A 20,004-nucleotide genomic window follows, 5' to 3' on the forward strand; every position below is an offset into this window, starting at 1 on the left:
ATCACGCAGGTTACCCCGTGGAGGGGGGGACCATCTAACGGTCATCTGATAAGGATACCCCAACAAGCACTTGTTGGGGTGGGATGTGGGGACACTAAACACACTGGTGATACACACATATGAACCATCACGAGAGCAATCAGGTGGAGGGGGGTTAGGGTTGGTCCATCTAACGGGCATCTGATAAGGATACCCTCCGGCCCTAATGGTCACAACATTCCACAAGCACATCACATGCATGCATGTGCACACGCACGCCCATATCCACCCCAACTATATACTAACTAGACAATAAAACACACAGAATACAAACACACAGAAACCACAAGTACAAAACACATATTAGACAAATCAGTAAAAGAGTTTTGCCAACTTACTTAAATTGGTACTTCTTAAATTGCCCTTACTGGTTTATGATTTCTTTCATCCTATAATGCGCTTGTATTTTTTCATTTTGATTATCTTTGCTATAATTCTGCTGCCCAAAAGAGGTAAGTTGAGAGAGTTCTGGCTGGTTAGTACTGGCACTTAAATGGTGACATGTCCTTGGTTCTCGCTACAAATCTGGAGTTTGATGCCCGCGCATCAAAGGTAATGTTTGTTCAACAACACCACGGACAAAACAAAGCTTTTCTCCTCATTCAAATCACTAATCTGCCCAGCTCCACCTCCTCCATCCACTCTCTCACTGCTGAAGACTTTGCCGGCTTCTTTACTAACAAGGTAGCAGCCATCAGCTCACAGTTCTGTCCTCCAGATGATAACATCCTGCAAAGCTCTTCCAACACTTCATCTGTAGCCTCATTTTCAACTCTGGCTGAGGACAACTAGCCATCCTCCTCCTCTCTAACCATCCGACCAACTGATTTCTGGATCCGATCCCTTCCACTCTCCTTCAAGCAGTTGCACTAATGCTAGCCATAACACAAATCTTCAACACATCTCTCATAACAGACACAAACACAATTGCTGAACCAAACCAAAGCCTACACAATCAAGCCACATAAACCTACAAGAAAAACAAGTGTTTGACTTCTGAATAAACAGATGCAGTGGTCAGAAAGACAAAAAGCAGACACAGGTTACCAGTGATGTTTTTATCCAACAGCAGTTTCAATTCAATCCAGCAATAATAACATCAAACGTATTCCTGAACTATATGATTTGAAATATGACTATATGATTTGAGCACCATCCTCCTCTTCTTCATCCTCACCAACTTTTCAGCCACCTTTTCTCAATGACAGTAGGCTATCCTTCTCTGGGGAAAGTAAGGTGAGGTTTGAGAGTCTGGACACCAATCATGCCTGTTCTTGGAGAGTTTTAATTAACTTCAGGTGGCTGCAGATAAGGAATGGCATAACAGGGCTAAGCTGCAAGGAAGTTTGTGAACAGAACACTAGACCATGATTTCCTCCACTATTCTTTCTCCTTACACCTTAATTTACCTGACTTGTAGTTTCTTTACCCTCGTATTAATTTGACAGACAGAAATGGATGATGTATACGCTATTGAGTTAAGATGACATCTCATACATTTGCACTTCAAAGGTAGGGTTCATTTTAGAATGATGCACACATACACAGAGACAGACACACACATGCAGAGGGAGAAAGACAAGGAAAATGTCTGATTTTGAGTCATCTCTTGATTCTAAAATAATTTCAGAAACACTCTGATCTGGACTTCTTTTCACACTTTGTTAAAAAAACAACGAAGGAAACAGCACACCTGCAGTCAAGAGTGGCACAGAGCAAAGGAACCCTAAGACGAATCCAAATGGGCCCTTTATATGGGTAAGTCTGGGAAGCCCCTCAAAGAGTCTCTCTTGGTCAAGAAGCAGCAGTTGTTAAAAAAAAAGTCTATAGTTTCTTATTATTTTATTATTGCACTTAGGAAATTTAAAGGCCTTTATTTTTCTTGCTTGGTATTTCCTCGCAAGCAAGAAGACACAGTAAATGAACAATGGTTGAGAATCTTGTGTATGTAAACAAACTGGCTTTTGTGAAAGGATATCACGGTGTGATCAGTTCAGCCAATTTATCACATGGTCTCAGAATGGTTCTGTTGTTTACAGTTGATCAAATCAAATTGAGCAATTATAGGAAGATTTTATCTAGTACCAATTATACAGCAAAGTATAGTAACAGTAATAGCATGTTTGACCCTTAATCTATGACATCAAGAGGAGGCATTTAAAGGGGTGAGTCAGTCACATCACAAGAGAATATGAAATACCAATTGATGGTAACCTAGTTTGTAGGGTGAAGAAGGGGATGTTCACTTGGACGATAAGACCCTTGGGTAAGTTGCTATGGCAAGATGTTAATAAAATAATTTTATCAAATGTTTGTGTACAAAATCAGTTATTGTGAATACATGACGATAAGAAAGGAAGAACATGGATTTTTATTTTTATTTTTATTTCAGATTATTTCAGTAGCATTTAGACTTCATTTCCAAATCAAGCATAGTAACAATGTACAAAAACCAGAGGTTTTACTTGTTAAGACAACCTTGTACAACACTTGTGACAGGTATGCATCTCTCAAGAATGAATACCTGTGTATTTTTTGTCCTTGGACAACAATCCTTAGACAACAATTGAAACAAAATATTTTGTAAGACGTAATGTAAAAAAAAAAAATCATTTTTTTGTTATGCATATTAAGAAGGTTACATTATCCACTTCAGCAGTGGACTGTCAGTACCAGACCTCAGTTGAGAAAAGTTCTAACATCTCAGTCTTTCATAGGGTGAATTCTATAATAATCTATTTATCCAAAACTAAACTTTGATGCTTCTGAATGAACTATATTTCAGTGAAAGCAGCAGGATCAATTGGTCAATGAATGGAGCTGAGAAAAGTGAAGCATTAGGATTTTCCAGGGTTAGAAAGTCCTGAGCCCCTGCCAGCCAGTGGTGCAGCTCAGAGACTGGTTCCCTGCTGGGGGTCTTTGAAAGTGAGCATCACAGCTTTCAAGTTTTTCAGTAGCCTGCCTCCATTGATCCTCTGCTGGGACTTTGAGGTCATCGCCACAGCCCAGAGTCAGTACAAACACTGTCACAGCTCTTTGAAGCAGCATTGAAGAGACTTTCATTCAATTTATTATAATTACAATGCAATGTAGAAGACAAGACTCAGACTATGGTTCAATCAATCAAAGCTGAGGGTGAGCTGAGTGTGGAGTAAAGTCTGCTTGGTTCTATCATGTGCAGTGAGGCTGGAAGTATCCTAACTAATGCTGGGCAAAAGGTGGGTCAAACCCTGGACAGTCTACAGACTATTTTGCTGAAAGCAACTTATAAATGAGGAACACACATACATGCATGGTCTTGCCCAAGGACCCTTTAGCATTTCAGCTGCAGGATCTGGGGATTGAACTGCCAACTTTGTTATTAGTGGGAAGCCCTCCTGTGCTTCAGCCACCCCACTATAGGCCAGACACATCCATCCATTATCTATAAACTCATGAAGATTTTGGAACCTATCCCAGTTGTTATTGGGCCAGAGATGAGGTCAACCCTGAAGAAGTCTCCAGTATATCTCTGCCACTGAACAAAGTCCTTGCTTGGACAACAGGAACATTTAATAAAACCGGTAGCCATATGTCTTTGGAAATTATCATCCGTATATACGTGTAGCCTTACAGGGAGTTGTCAATGGTTCGATAACCAGTCCCGGCTATATGTCGAAGGGTCTCTGGGCAACAGCCCTTTCCCATCCCCAGCTGTACAGTCTCGGTCCAAGCCTGGTAGAAATATGGAAGGGTTGCGTCAGGAAGGGCATCTTGGTAAAAACTGTGCCAAATCAACACTTAGACAATGATCCGCTGTGGCGACCCTGAAAACTCGAAAGGACAAAAAAAAAGAATGCATTTAGCCTAATATGCACAGGCATGCATTACATGTACAACATGAGCAGGTAAGCAATAGTAATGTGCATAGACTGTTTAGAAGAGTTCCTTGGCATCAGCAATGCATTTTAACAAGGGGTAAATAACTGACCAGTAACAGAAGAAAACAGTCCAAACATAAGGAGCAAACATAAGGACACAGGAGCAGATGAAGGACAGGTCCTTGGAGAGAATGATGGAAGAGCCTGGCATGAAAACACTTAGATGAGTTGTACAGTCTACTGTACAACAATCTGGCAAGGAGTAAGATTGGGTAGATGGCTTATGTGGAGCGCAAAGCAGGTGAGTGTAGAGGAAGATCGGGCAGGTGGTAGGGGAGCAGACAAAGGGCAGCAGGATCTGGGGGTTACGCTCCGAAACCTGCCCAGCCTGGTTTTATTGTAGTACTGATTCTGAATTAAATTCTAAAAAAGTATTTAAATGTGAATACAATTTTTACATTCACTTTATCTCTTTATGGTATATATATATATATATATATATATATATATATAACATAAATAAAAATGTAATTAATTAAATTAAACTTAAATTAATTTACATAAAAATAATTGGGAAAATTTCATTGGGGTGCATCAGTGGGAATTCAATTTAACAGCTGTTGAAATATATTAGTCTGGAACAAAGTGTCGACCAAGGAATTAACCAGCCAACCACACACACAGCCATTAAGAGTGGATATAGGGAATATTTCTTCACAGCTCCAGTCTGTGATTAAATGTTCAGGAGTAAATGTTATGTTTCTCAAATCACTGTGGTGATACCAGTGTTAAAGCACCAGAATATGTTTTAAACCAAGTAGTGGAAGGTCCTACACATAGTCATACAAAGTCTGACAGGGTGACTACAAGTGGATGTTTATTTTTTTTATTATATTTAAAATTTGTTGTCAATTGATTTTTCATATATTCCTCATTATAATGACAGAATAGCATTATGCTCATACAAAAAGATAAAATACTACTGGTACAAATTACAACTGTAGAAAGGTAAATTCTAAGGTATAGGGTTAAACGTATCAAAGCAATGCATTACCAAAAGGAGTGTTTTTAGCAGATAAAAACTTTATTTACATTCCAGAATATGCTACTGCTCTTCACTTGATCTGTCTATGCAGATGAAGGAAGTGTGTGGAGACCAATTGTACACTATTGCTTCGTAGGGTTCTACAGTTTTGTAATGGGCTGTATTCACTAGGCTACTATGAGCTTAACACTGGCCACAAACAACTAGCTACAGAACCTCAGTGCAGTCTCTCATTTATTATATTTCATATGTTCTGCAAAAAAATCAAAGCATGCACGGAATCGCTTTCCATATTCTTAGATATCAACTTCCAAATGTCAAATGTCACTGGTGAATGGGAATTGTGTTCAATAAATAAATAATTAAATAATAAATACATTCAATACTACTACTACTACTACTACTAATAATAATAATAGGCTCTGGTGGAAGCAAATTAAGTTTTCCTAATCAGGCACACAGACCTGAGAAGTCCACTTTCATTTTGGCTCCTCATATGGCATCAAGTATCCAGTATATGTGCTGTGACAAACACCCTTGTCAATCTGCTATCTAGATAATTAATGAGCTACTGTTTGCCTTGTAGCTACAGCCGGCATCAGCAGTATGTGCTGAATCAACCAAACTCACCTTGCTGTTATTAAATGTTGGAGTGTCTTGGATTATCAGCACTGAATAATGGTGTACAGTGGAGGACACAGGGCAAACAAGGGATCAGGGCGACTGTTGTGCAGGAAGGTAGAGCTGTTATCCACCAATCTCGCAGTTGTTGGTTCAATCCCCAGCTCCATGTCAAAGTGTCCTTGAGCAAGACACTGAACCCCAACTTAGTTTCTCCCGGTGAGTGTTGGCCAGCTGCTTAGCAGCTCCCCCATCAGTGTATGAGTGTGTGTGATTGTAAGTGCGAATGGGTAAATAAGAAGCAGTGTAAAGTGCTTTGAGTGCCAATAGGTAGAAAAGTGCTATATAAGTGCAGATCATCAGCCCTGTGTTTGTCCCACTGCAACTGCCAACAAAGTCCCTGAAACATTTAGAGTAAATTGATTCTGAATGGGTAATTATTAGTCCTATGTCATCTAAGCTGGCTGCAATTACTGCCAGAATTTCAACTCACATCTTGCTCATCACACTCTAAAAAGTTATCACCACTTAATTAAATGCATGTTTCCATGAAAAAAATACTGTTTGTACTGTTTTTATTTGTCATGTACACTCAAATTTCTGCTTTCATTGATATAAATTAAGTTTGAATTTGGTAACTTAATATAATGGAACTGGTAATTAAACTTTGTTCTATTTTGAGTGAAATATTTTTAGTCCCCTCCTCCATCTATTTAACACAAAACAAATAGAGAGTGGAGTGTTACCGGACCTTCTGGCACAGACATTAAATGCATCTTCAAGATGAGCTTTACAAAGAAATTCTGTCTTATAGCCTATAGTTTTAGTGCACTGATGGATGAATAATAACAGCATCTGACAAATTTGATAGCATCTTTTCTCCTACTAAACAGTGCTGGTTTTATTTAGCCTATAAACTGGCCACATTTACCTTGTGTCAGTGGATAAATTTGCCCTTTGTGAAATTTGCTAAGCTAGAGAGGGTTTTTATTTGTACCAGGGGGAGGGAAAGTGTGCTCAAGCTTTGTCTTCTATTGAAAAAACTGATTTGAAAAACTATTTGAAGCAACTAAACATTTATGAGCAGTCAACCTAAAAACAATTGTTTATAAGGCCAGTACTTATATGGATGCTAAATAAAAATGAGTTTATTTCTAACAGAAATGCTGAACTCCCTACAGCAATGTAATTTGTTGTTTCCACTTAATGTCCACAGACATTGTCAAAACTGAAAAGCTTGACACAAACTGTTGCATTCATTTTATTTTTTGAGCCAAAACATTTGTTTTTAGAGTGAAGGGAGACACTTCTACATCATGTGAAAAGTAGGACACATCCTATTATTTAGCTGACCTATTTTTCGATGTAAAGATTTAAAGTTGCTGACATGTGCAGATTCCCCCAATTAGCTTGAAAACTGTTAGCTCTAAAGTTGCCATTTACGGTAATCTGCTAGTCTGCATCGTGTCCAAAACCTATTTTGATAGGACCTGTGACATTCTGTTTTGGGAGGTTGGTTAAATTTCATTCTGTACAAACATATTGTAGAGGTGGATTAACTTGCAAAATAAAAGATGATGGAAACAAATAGAGATAAGTGCAGTGCAAAGTATTGATTACAGTCTCTGGAAATTCTGCACGAGGCTGAATTATTGGTACGCAGAATCAAACACAGATATGTCAGCAGGTTATTTGTCTTCATAGTGAGACTTGGTGTAAATATATAGGCACAATTCAAGACCAATGATATATATTTAAAGGCCCTATATTCCCACAATAGTGTTTGACAGATTCAAGGAGAGAACCATTTCAAAAACTGAATTTCAGAGGACTGATTGTATTAATAAATCCTAAAGTAACAAAAGGAAATGTCATAATTCTGCAGAATGGCCTGCTTCTGAAAAAAGATATTATGACTTTTTTGCCTGATGACAGTTTTGATTGGTGCCAGCAACCTTAAATGGATAACTGATGGATGGATAGATGTATGGATGGAGAATCTATCCTATGTTAAAGTGTAAAGTTCAAATATTGCAGATGGTAGGGTGGTGGGGATAATTTTAACTTTTATATACTCTCAGGTGGACTATTCTATAAAAACCACATACAGTATATTAATTGTATGTATGTATGTAATATTAATAAATATTTGATTTATATTTGAAGTTTGATTTTCTGCACTATTTTCTCTTTTTTACATTTTGTAAAGCACTTTTATCTGTGAAAGGGGCTATATAAATACATTTTACTTACTTATATCAAGAATCCACATCAGCAAAGTACACACCAACAGCTTTCACAGAGAAAAAACAAAAGGCTACTTAAAGTGATGAAGTGGTACCATGGACAGTGCTATAACACTTGGTCCTTCAGTTTTCAGCATGTATTGTTCAGCCAACCAAAGAGCAAACCATCACATGTACACTGAGGTGATGCCTTAGTCTTATTATTATTATTCTGGGTAATCAAAAATGTAATTTGGTACAGATAACTTTATATAATGATCAATTTCCACTTAGAATTGTGACCTAAACTCACAATTCACTTAGAGGTTTCACTAAGCCCCAGCTTTGTACCAAACACATTTAAATAATAAAATCAAGACTAACATCTTGTGCATTTTTAATTTTAAATGTCAATGTTCACTTTGTTTTTATTAGTAGTAGTATTAACTTACATGTTGGATTGGCTTCAAGGTGACACCTGCATTTATAGGCCTACGTGTCTTTCACTATGTCCACATGGTGCATACTCTGAAACTAATGTAACCAAACAATATAATACAACGAAACCTCACTTTAATACAACGAAACCTCACTTTAAGTTAACCTAGCCCTCTTTCAGACTGCTGAGCTGCTCAGTCGATGGCTCCTCTGGTCCAGGGATGACTCCGTTCCGTTCTGATCCAGTCCTTTTTACTCCCCGTCCCCTCGCTGAATGCTGCGATATGATTGGACGTTGGCTGCTTGGCATGAAGAAAGAGCTGCTGTGTTGAGGCCGAGAACTCAGACATATCCAGGACTTTGGATGATTTCGGTACGTTGCTCGGTAGGAATATATCCATCACCAGACACTCACAAGCCAATTTTACCTATGTGGGCGTCAGCGGAACGGTTGTTTTTTTTGTCCCCGCTGTGCTTTCTCCCGTGAGGGGAGAGCGGAGCTGCGCGGTGGCGACGCAGCCACAAATCCTGTCTGACATTAAAGTCTTCACCAACCCAGGGGAAACATATCAGTTCCGCTCGTCCTCCTGCTAGCCGGGGCTAACAGCCGAGGCTGCCGGAGCCCACATACACCCGGACACACACCAACTACATGGAACAAGTCAGCGGTGGAGCTCCGTGTGTTTTTGCACCAGACACCAGTGATGACTGACCGTGTTTGAACCGCACAGGGGGCTGTGGAAGCGTGTATTAATGTGATTAAGGGCGCCTGGAAGCAGCGCTTTGAAACCTACCTGCAGCAGGTGAGTGGGATATCCAGCTCTTCACGTTTGACTAGCTCCAGCCGCTTCAAACCGATCACACCGGCGGTATATTTGGCACGACTTGTGTATTTAAGCTGGTTATTATTACCTTAGAAAGTCGCTGTGCTTCTATTTCCATCAGGGCCTCAGTACACATGTGCGTGTGTCATCAACACACCAGTTATCGACGCTGTCACTCAAAGCCACAAACACCTTTAATTCTACAAGAACGTAATATATGATGGGGGTAAGGGTGGACTGGGCTAAGTAAATCGGGATAAAGAGAGAGAACATCTTTGTCTTTTTTAAGTGTGCTGCTGCGTGTGAGCGCAGGCGGCAACAGTTGGACAACAGACCGCTGCAAAGTCCCCTTTAGATCCTTCTGACTGCCCCCTATGACTGACTACGTCTAATAGAACAGTCAAGGAGAGCTACATACAAATTACAGAAAGCTATAGGTGTGTGTGTGAGTTATTTTTGGTATTTTCATTTCTACTAAAGATTTTTGCCAAGCACAACCAAGCTACAGCTGTATGATAGTGAGTTTAGCTAAGTTTATTAAAAAAGTTTTTTAATGCTGATGGACTGGAGACTCACACAAAACTAACACACAAACTATATCACAGGACAGCTAATACATTTTTTTTTTTAAGCCATTAGTGTCAAACGTTGCTTGACTAATTCATGAATCACCTCAGGTTTTTTGTTCGGCTCCAACCTTTTTGAACAACAGCTCAATAATTCACAGGAGTTCAGTGTGTATAAAAAAACAAATCAGGAGATTATATTTTTAAAACTGAGTATTCTGGTGTTCAGATATGTGTGTTGATATTTCTATTTGGTATTTTTTGGTTTTCATTTCTGGTGACCAGATATTCTACTGTTGGTGCATCTAACTCTGTAATGTCCCTGAAGCGACTCAAGCAGTGTGTCAGCTTTTGCCAGACAGATAAACATGCTATGCAGTGTTTCATTATAAAGTAAAACCTGTGAACAAAGGCAAATGATATGTCCACTTGCAAAAATAAGAGAAGCAATATCCAATCAGCTGTTTGATCAGAAGTCGTAATGTTAATAAGAGATGTTAGAAATGTCCCAGTGGCCTGTGACATCCCAGGATGGAAATATGAAAAGCAGCACTGTTTCAGCTTTATCCAGAATGCAGAGGAAAGTGAAAGAGCAGTTTTACACGTTAACTCCTCTGCCTCCATGAGGCAAATAAGCAGAACTGTTAAAATAACTGTTTAGCATCATAACAGGCCTTTTTGTAGGATCCCTTGCTAAACTCATTGAACTTTTAAATTAAAACCATGTTACTTGTTTTCTGAGTGTTTCAAGTCTGACTCACAAAGTCTCTTCTTTGCTCAGACTTGTTTTAAATCACTTATCTCTGGTTAATAGCAGGTGAAGATGCATTAAATTTGCTCATTAGCCTCTAAAATCACCATATCTTTTGATTTACAAAACCAAGAATAAAATGGTTAGTAATAGTTATCACCATTATATTGGAGGAGGATGAATGAAGTCAGACATTAAAATAGCCCCTTTTTAAATCCAAGCTCTCAACGACTGATATGGTAGGAGGTGAAGGGCATAACCATCAATGAGGTGTTAGAGCTTCAGAGGGTGATGTTACACTTTTGGCTGCAGCCTGAAATGTACCTGCATTGTATTGGTGAAACTTCAAGACAGAGGCCAGATCCCACTGTGGCAAAGCATGGACATTATTGATTGATTTATTTACTCTGCTTGTTTTATTATTTTTGAATTTAAAAAAAAAATAATCCAACAGCCCACTTATTATAGTTTCTGTGTTTAAAATGGACAAATCATTAAACTGAAACAACTACAGTAAATTCTAAGATGAAAACAATTGTTTTTATTATTAGACCAAATGTCTGGTTCTTTGTTTACTTGGTGATTTGATTAGATTTATTATAAAGCAGTTTATGATGTCACTGAGCTGTCACCTGTAAACACAAATGATTTAAATGATCAAAAATGAACTCATGCCACATGTGCATTTTCACAGCATCTCAGACTAATATCACTCCTGCTGCTGTGTGACAGCTATTTAATAAAGTCAAAGAAAAGAAGCTACAGTGTACATTTGTTTGCTCAGAGTGAGATAGTGTCTAAAAACAGTGATGTCCTAGAAAAAGTTTAAAATAAATAAATAAATAAAAGTAAAAAGTTGACATGTGCTGTAATACCTGCGATGTGAGACAGAGCTCAAGTCTGGCAGGGTGCAATGTGGATGAATGGTGAAATATACCAAAGTGTGGTCATGTTACCTCAGTCATATGGAAATGCCAGACACTGGGCCTCTTCTCTCCTTTGAATGCCTTTGTGCGCAAGTTTCTGACTAACAGAAAGTAACAGTGTCTCAGTGGAAGTCATTGCGTTTGCACCTGTTTGCAGCCATCTCTGTGTGACAGTGTGCTGTTGATGCATACAGGGACAGTACAGAATGTAGGTCACCTGTGGCCCAATATACAGATACAACAAGTGGGCATTACTTTTTTTGTTATTGATGTTTACACCGGTTTGCGTGCTTATCATAATGGGTCCAATTATGATGAGCAAAGATTTTGCATCAAGCATCAGAGCAACAGTATTAAAATGGTTACTTGGAATATCGAATTTTAGAGAGAGGTATGTTGTTTTCTGAACGTCTTTTTCAATCATTTGGCTAAGGGCACTCCTCAAAAACACTTGTAGGTAATGTGTTTCAGCCTTTCTGTTGTAGGGAGAATCCTACTGTGGTTATGATATATGATAGTATAACTGAAAAGATCAACACCACATCATTTCACAGCTTCATGCACATATATTCTGAGTTTAGCAAATAATCATGAAGCAGCATAAGGATAAAGTCTGCCCTGGCAGACACTGATGGAATGCAGCAAAGTAATAGTTTCATAAACAATACATAATAACCATGTCTGCTCATTGAATGGTGCACTCAAATGAAGAAAGAATTGAAATTGCCATGCTGCTATGAACTATGGTCAGTTTTTTATTTTTATTTTTTATTTGCTTTTTTGGGAAGAAGTGGTGATAATTCTGCAGAGCATGAAGAAGCACAACAGTGCATTTTAAACCTAACATGAAAAGCTGGAAACATATTTTTGTATCTAAAGCAAAATAGAGAACAAAATGCCAGCAGGCTGAAATAGAGACCCTCCCCACCTGAATGTGCAATTTCTCAACACTTTATCTGCCAAACATACGATCTCACGTTAAAATAAATGTTTGCAAATTAATGTAATTTCTTATAGTCCTTTTTGAATGACAGCTTAAGAGGCAGAAAATACTGAACAGTTAGTTACTTTATAGAATTATGAGTTTTTTCCATTTCATTGCCTACATACTGTATCTCTGCATCGCAAACGCACTGTAGCTCTGTCTTTTTAAATCTTGGCTTTCCATGCATTTGCAAATACTAATGTGGTTAATTTTGAGAAAATATGGACTGATGGCATATCTACATGTTTGTTCAGCAACAAGTACAAGCAACGCATTTACCGGATGTTTTTGTTTTTAAGGAACCGCTTTTACTACAATTACAATTATTAACTATAACCTAGAAAGTTCTTCTTTCAACCTGCTTTGTTTTACTTGCTAAAGTAAAGGCATATACATATTTGTATGCTCGTCTGTTACATACTGATAGTAAGTTCACTTCACTTTAGAGAATTAAGCATTTATTTTTAGACACTACAAGCAATGAAACAATAACGTTTAGACAGAAGGCAATATTTGACTGTTCCTGGATGTACACCGTATCAGTATTATGTCCGTTTGTCTTCATTAATGAGTGTGGAGTCTGACTCTCTGGGGAATGTATGATGGACCAGCAAACAAGCCTGTTCTGTCCACTACTTCATTGATTTCCACATTCAGGCCCAGTAACATTAAACAGCAACATTTCAGGTAATGCACTCATCATGATGTAATCAATGGAGATATTCTTGGGTAAGTTAATAGCGTAAGCTCAGGCTCTGAAACTAATGCCATATGAGTGATGGAGCTGATAAGAGATTTTGATCTCTGCAAAAACTCTGTAACCCAGTCATCACATTGTTCAATACTGGACATGTTCAGCGTAGCCACTGTAAAAGTTTATTCACAATATTTGTAGTTGCAGTATGCATAGTGTTTTATGATGTGTTCAGGGTGTGTTTTGCTCTTTCTGTGGATTTTTCTCTCCAGTTTAGTGAAGAGATGGGGACCAATAATACTCCTGCCAAACTGCCTGTGTTGTCTTCCATGCAGTAGGCTGATTGATTGCTCCAACACTGAGGAAGAAATGATGAATAAGTTAATTTGAACCATTTTAACAGATTTCTATTAGTATATGGAGTCATTTTATAATCATGTGCCTCCATCTAACCCTGTCCTCTGCTCTTCTCTCACACCAATGAACTTCATGTCCTCTCTCTCCATCCCATAAATTTCCTATTTGATCTTCCTCTAGACCTCCTGCCTGGCAGCTCCAACCTCAGCATCCTTCTACCGATATATTCACACTTTCTCCCCTGAACAGGTCCAAACCACCTCAATCTGGCCTCTCTGACTTTATCTCCGAAACATCTAACACGATGTCCTCATTCCTGATCCTGTCCATCCTCGAAACTCCTAAAGAGAACCTCAACATCTTAAGCTTTGCTACCTCCAGCTCTGCCTCCTGTCTTTTCTTCAGTGCCACTGTCTCTAAGCCGAACAACTTTGCTGGTCTCACCACCGTCTCGAACACCTTTCCTTTCATTCTCGCTGATACTCTTGTCACACAACACACCTGACACTTTTCTCCACCTGTTCCAACCTGCTTGCACTCGCCTCTTCACCTCTTTTCCACACTCTCCGTTGCTCTGGACCGTTGACCCTAAGTACTTAAAGTCCTGCACCATCTTCACCTCTGCTCCCTATAACCTCACCGTTCCACCTGGGTCCCTCTCATTGACACACATGTATTCTGTCTTGCTGCAGCTAAGCTTCATTCCTCTGTTTTCCAGAGCAGACCTCCACCTCTCTACATTTTCCTCCACCTGCTCCCTGCTCTCACTACAAATCACATTGTCATCTGCAAACGTCATAGTCCACAAAGATTCCTATCTAACCTCATCTGTCAGCCTGTCCATCACCAGAGCAAACAAGAAGGGGCTCAGAGCCGATCCTTGATGCAGACCCACCTCCACCTTGAACTCCTCTGTCACACCTACAGCACCTCACCACGGTCTTACAGCTCTCATACATGTCCTGCACCACTCTAACATACTTCTCTGCCGCTCCAGACGTCCTCATACAATACCACAGCTCCTCTCTCGGCACCCTGTCATACGCTTTCTCTAAATCTACGAAGACACAATGCAACTCCCTCTGACCTTCTCTGCACTTCTCCATCAGCATCCTCATAGCAAATACTGCATCTGTTGTACTCTTTCTAGGCATGAAACCATATTGCTGCTCACAAATGTTCTTAGCCGAGCTTCCACTACTCTTTCCCACAACTTCATTTTATGGCTCATCAGCTTTATTCCTCTGTAGTTGCCACAGCTCTGCACATCTCCCTTGTTCTTAAAAATTGGCACCAGTACACTTCTCCTCCAGTCCTCAGCATCCTCTCACTCTCCAAGATCTTGTTAAACAAACTAGTCAGAAACTCTACTGCCACCTCTCTTAGTCACTTCCATACCTCCATAGGTTTGTCATCAGGACCAACTGCCTTTCCAGTCTTCATCCTCTTCAACGTCCTCCTCACTTCACTCTTACTAATCTTTGCTCCTTCCTGCTCCACACCAGTCTGCTCTTCCACTATTTGTTTCCTTTCATTTTCCTCATTCATCAACTCTTCAAAGTTCTCCTTCCATCTTCCCATCACACTCCTGGCACCTGTCAATACATTTCCATCCTTATCTTTACTCACACTAACCTGCTGCACATCCTTCCCATCTCCATCTCTTTGTCTGACCAACCTGTACAAATCCACCTCTCACTCTTTAGTGTCCTAACATACAAGTCCTCATATGCTCTTTGTTTGGCCTTTGCCACCTCTACCTTCACCTTACGCTGTATTTCCCTGTACTTCTGTCTACTCTCTTCAGTTCTCTGTGTCCCACTTCTTCTTAGCTAACTTCTTTCCCTGAATACACTCCTGAACTTCCTCGTTCCACCACGAAGTCTCCTTGTCTACTTTCCTCTTTCCAGAGTACCTACCTGTCTCCCTAATCAAATTAGCTCTAGTGGTCCATCATCTGGAAGCAACTCCTGACCACCCAGAGTCTGTCTCAACTCCTCCCCGAAAACTACACGAAATTCTTCCTTGTTCAACTTCCACCACTTCGTCCTCTGCTCTGCCTTAGTCCTCTTCATCTTCCTCACCACCAGCATCATTTTACACACCACCATCCTGTGTTGTCTGGCTACACTCTCCCCTACCAATGCGTTACAGTCACTGATCTCTTTCAGATTACAGCGTCTACACAAGATGTAGTCTACCTGAGGGCTTCTACCTCCGCTCCTATGTCACCCTATGTTCCTGCCTCTTCTGGAAGAAAGTGTTCACTACAGTCATTTCCATCCTCTTTGCAAAGTCTACCACCATCTGTCCTTCTGCCTTCCTGTCCTGAAGACCAAACCTGCCCATCACATTCTCATCACCTCTGATCCCTTCACCTACATGCCCATTAAAATCTGCACCAATCACCACTCTCTCACCTCTGGGGACACTCTGCATCACTTCATCTAACTCACTCCAGAATTTCTCTTTCTCTTCTAACTCACATCCTACCTGTGGGGCCACTCACAACATTAAACATCACCCCTTCAATTTCCAGCTTCAGACTCATCAACCTGTCTGGTACTCTATTCACCTCTAGAACATTCCTCACAAACTCCTCTTTCAGGATAGCTCCTACTCCATTTCTCCTCCTATCTGACCCATGGTAAAACAACTTGAACCCTGCTCCTAAGCTTCTAGCCTTGCTACCTTTCCACCTGGTCTCCTGGACACACAGTATGTCCACCTTCCTTCTCGGCATCATGTCAATCAACTCTCTATCCTTCCCTGTCATAGTCCTAACATTCAAAGTCCCTACTGTCAGTCCTACATTCTTAGCTTTCCTCTTCTCTCTCTGCCTATGGACACACCTTCCTCCTCAAAGGCACCGGTGGTGGTAGTTGTTAACCCGGGTCCCTACAGATCTGGTATAGAAATCATTGTCACGATATGCATGTTTAATTTGGCGTGTGTTTTATGTCGGATGCCCTTCCTGACACAACCCTCTGCATTTATCCAGACTTGGGACTGGCACGAGAAGACACTGGCTTGTGCCCCCTTGCGGTTGCATTAAATCCTGAAAACTATATATTTTATAAAAAAAGGGAAAAATCATTTTCGTTTAAAAGTCTGCAAATTGTTTTAAAACATTAGGACAGTGGTATACTTAACACTGTTGCATCACTTCTTTTACAATGCCTTGCAAAAATATTCATACCTCTTGAACTTTCCACATTTTGTCATGTTACAACCATAAATGTAAATGTATTTTATGCAATAGGCCAACACAGAGTGCCACATAATTGTGAAGTGAAAGGAAATAATAAATCGTTTTCAAATAGTTTTTTAATAAATAAACATTAAACATGCATTTTTTGTCCACCTGTGCGTAATTGAATCTCAGTATAAATACACCTGTTAAGGAACGGTTAGCTTATAAAAAAATTATCTCAAGCTTTGAACATCTCAAGGAGCATTAAATAATCTATTTTCTAAAACGGAAAAAGTATAGCACAACTTCAAACCTACCGAGACATGGCTGTCTGACAAGGCTGGGCAAGGGAAGCGTTAATCAGAGAAGCAGCCAAGGGGCCCATGGTAAATCTGGAGGAACGGCAGAGAGCCACAGAAGTGTGGGTGAATCTGTCCGCAGGAAAACTAATAGGTGTGCAGTCCTTTATGGAAGAGTGGCAAGAAGAAAGCCATTGTTAAAAGAGAGCCATAAAAAGTCCTTTCAACAAGCCGTGGGGGGGACACGGCAAACAGAAGAAGGTGCTCTGGTCAGGTGAGACCAAAATCAAACTATTTGGCCTATTTGCAAAATGCATGTCACCCTGCACACACCCTCCTCACCATGAATTGTGGTGGCAACAACATGTTGTAGGGACAGGAGAGCTGATCAGAGTTGATGGGAACAAGGATGGAGCCATATACACGGCAGTCTTAGAAGAAAACCTGTTAGTCTGCAAAAGACTTAAGACTAGGGCAGAGCTACACCTGCCATCAGTACAATGACCCTAAACATACAGCTAGAGGTACAATAGAATGTTTTAGATATTTATTTAGATTTGTATTTGTTAGAATGGCCCAGTCAAAGTCCAGATCTAAATCCAATTGAGAATCTGTGGCAAGAAAATTGCTGTTTACAGACATTCACATCCAATCTGACTGAGTGTGAATTACTTTACAAAGGAGAATGGGCAATAAATTTCACTCTCTAGATGTGCAAAGCTGGAAAAGACATAACCAAAGAGACTTGCAGCTGTTGTTGCAGTGAAAGGAAGAAGTATCGACTCAGGGGCTGAATGAAAGTGCACTACACACTGATATTTATTTGTATTATTTTGAGAACCATTTGTCATTATTGTTCCACTCCACAAAAACTCCCACTAAAGTACATTTGTGTTTGTAATGTAACAATATGGAAAATTTTAAGGGTATAAATACTTTTGCCAGGCACTGTAATTAGTGCAGTTACATGGACTTGAGTAACATTGTAATAGGCTTTTTTGGGAAAGCTGATTTCTTAACTGTCAAGTTTCCAAAATCGCGTTAGGGGATTAGGGAAACCTGGTTTCCCCAGGCAGATTTCTGTCAGAGAATGTTGATTTCTTTGCCATGTATACGCGCAACCAGATAATCTGCTTTCCGCAACTCCGCCTGTGTAATATGAAAGGAAAGATAACTGATGGGGCATTGATTATTTATTTATTATTTTTTATTTACAGTTTCCGTTGTGGATCAGCTTTGTGTGTGTATATCCCCCTTTTTTCCTTGCTCTCTCTCTGTGCTGTCACTGGTACAACTCGAACACACATAAAACTACTTTTACCAGCTGAAGAGACCAGTGCTTCAATTTCCATTTCAAAAGTAAAATTCCAAACCCATTCATGCTTGATATAGGATTTTAGCTGCTCAACAGTTTAAAGCCTCCTTTGTTGTATTTTTCACCTGATAACTATTTTGTTCACTTACACTTAACTGCTGCCATTTTCTTAGTTGACATGAATGTTAGAAGAAGGCCAGAGTCAAAGTTGGATTGTTCTGCTTTGTGTCCTTTGCTATTCTGGTTATTCTTCAATCCTTTTTGATGTTGTGTTCCGTTTTCTTCCACGTCTCTCTGGTTTTTCTCAGGACATGTATAAGAGCTGTAAGAGGCATTGGATATCATTTTAGCTGAACAGCCTATAATTTTTTGTTCCTCTTTATAGGTTTTCCTCCAGTTTTTGTACAGTAATGGCAGACACTGTTATTTTTTTTGAACACACCCCTTTCAACTAATTGCCCAATTGCACAGCCTTAAGAGCTGCATACCATGAATGCTGGGTCTTGTTTGTTTTCTGAGAATCTACTGCACCTACTGGTAACTTGTTTGCCATGTAGCAATAAAAAATATACTAAAAACCTGGATCATTCTGGTTAGTCACATTGTACTGCTAATATTTTGAACAACCCTGTATGGTGAAGGGATCTATTTTAAAATATGTATTTCCAAATCAAACATTTTCTCTTAATACATACCTACTGATGCTTGTCTCTTTTTGATCCTAATGTTCTAGTGACAATATTTTCTACTCACTTCAGTGTAACGGATCATTTTTTCTTTCATCTAGAGTACTATTTAAGCCACCTCCTCCTTAAGCTTTTGCTGACAATCCTTCCTGCTAAATTACAGGATACATTTCCCCCCTAAATGTGACACCCACAAATGACTGGTAGGAACAAGCATCTTTTAATTTTCTGACTCACTGTTACACAAAAGGAAATTATGTGTGCTGGACCTGTCATTTGCCTTTTATTTTTACAAAATAAATGGTCCTAGATAAAATTTAAATAGTTAATTATTAATCACTGAGTGAGATTTACCATGATTATAGAAATCTGTATCACTGATCCTTTTTTCTCTTCTGTGATGTGATTCACTTTTAGAGCTGGTAGAGGGAGGGGGGCAGGTCTAGTTTGGAGGCTGTTAATAGACTTGACCAAAACTTACTTATTGAGTTATGTGACAAATCTGACTAAATGACAAGCTCACGATGTTTAACAAGTACACGCAAGCACCATCGCCAGAGCTGACATTACAATTTTACATTTAGATTGTTTGACAAGTCTTTTAATGACCTACATTTATTGGCATCTTTCTCACTTGCTACTGTACTGTACTGCACTGTACTACCACTTCTGTAACAATAAAGAAGTACTAATGTCTACTATAACAATACATTACAATACTCTACCGCTAGGACGTGTTTGTGTGTGTGTGTGTTTGTGTGAGATTGACAGAGAGGCAGACAGCTAAGACACTGCATCAGAACCACCACAACTGTAACTTCACATCTTTTAATCTCCATCAGTGCAATCGGTCAGCATTTCTACTCAGTCTGATAAATTAAAGAAATCTCTAGCTTAAGGGCCCCTGGTAGCCAAACGTTTACAGTGCATGCAATTTGACCACAGCATCCTGAGTTTGGGTCAGGATGTGGATCTTTTATGCGTATCAAACCCTCGTAAGCAGGAAAGAAGATGGATATTCAAAAAAGAGGGTTTGACTCCAAAAAGTTGGGAAGATGTGTAAAACGTTAATAGAAACAGAATGTGATAATTTGCAAATCTCATCAACCCATATTTTATTCACAATAGAACATAATTTGATTGCATCAACACATCTCCAAAAAGTTGTATGATGGTAATG

At 39.5% G+C, this 20,004-nt stretch overlaps 1 protein-coding gene across 1 annotated transcript in view; it reads left to right on the plus strand.

Annotated features, from left to right (window-relative positions):
• Nucleotides 1-8,547: 8,547 nt before the first annotated feature.
• large1 (LARGE xylosyl- and glucuronyltransferase 1) overlaps nt 8,548-20,004 on the plus strand; it is a 129,022-nt gene continuing 117,565 nt past the window's right edge. The window contains exon 1 of the mRNA XM_067474409.1: nt 8,548-9,031. The gene's annotated coding sequence lies outside the window, so the exon portion shown is untranslated. The remainder of the gene's footprint in view (nt 9,032-20,004) is intronic.

The sequence above is a fragment of the Channa argus genome, chromosome 14 (assembly GCF_033026475.1).
Source record: "Channa argus isolate prfri chromosome 14, Channa argus male v1.0, whole genome shotgun sequence".
Lineage (NCBI taxonomy): Eukaryota > Metazoa > Chordata > Actinopteri > Anabantiformes > Channidae > Channa > Channa argus.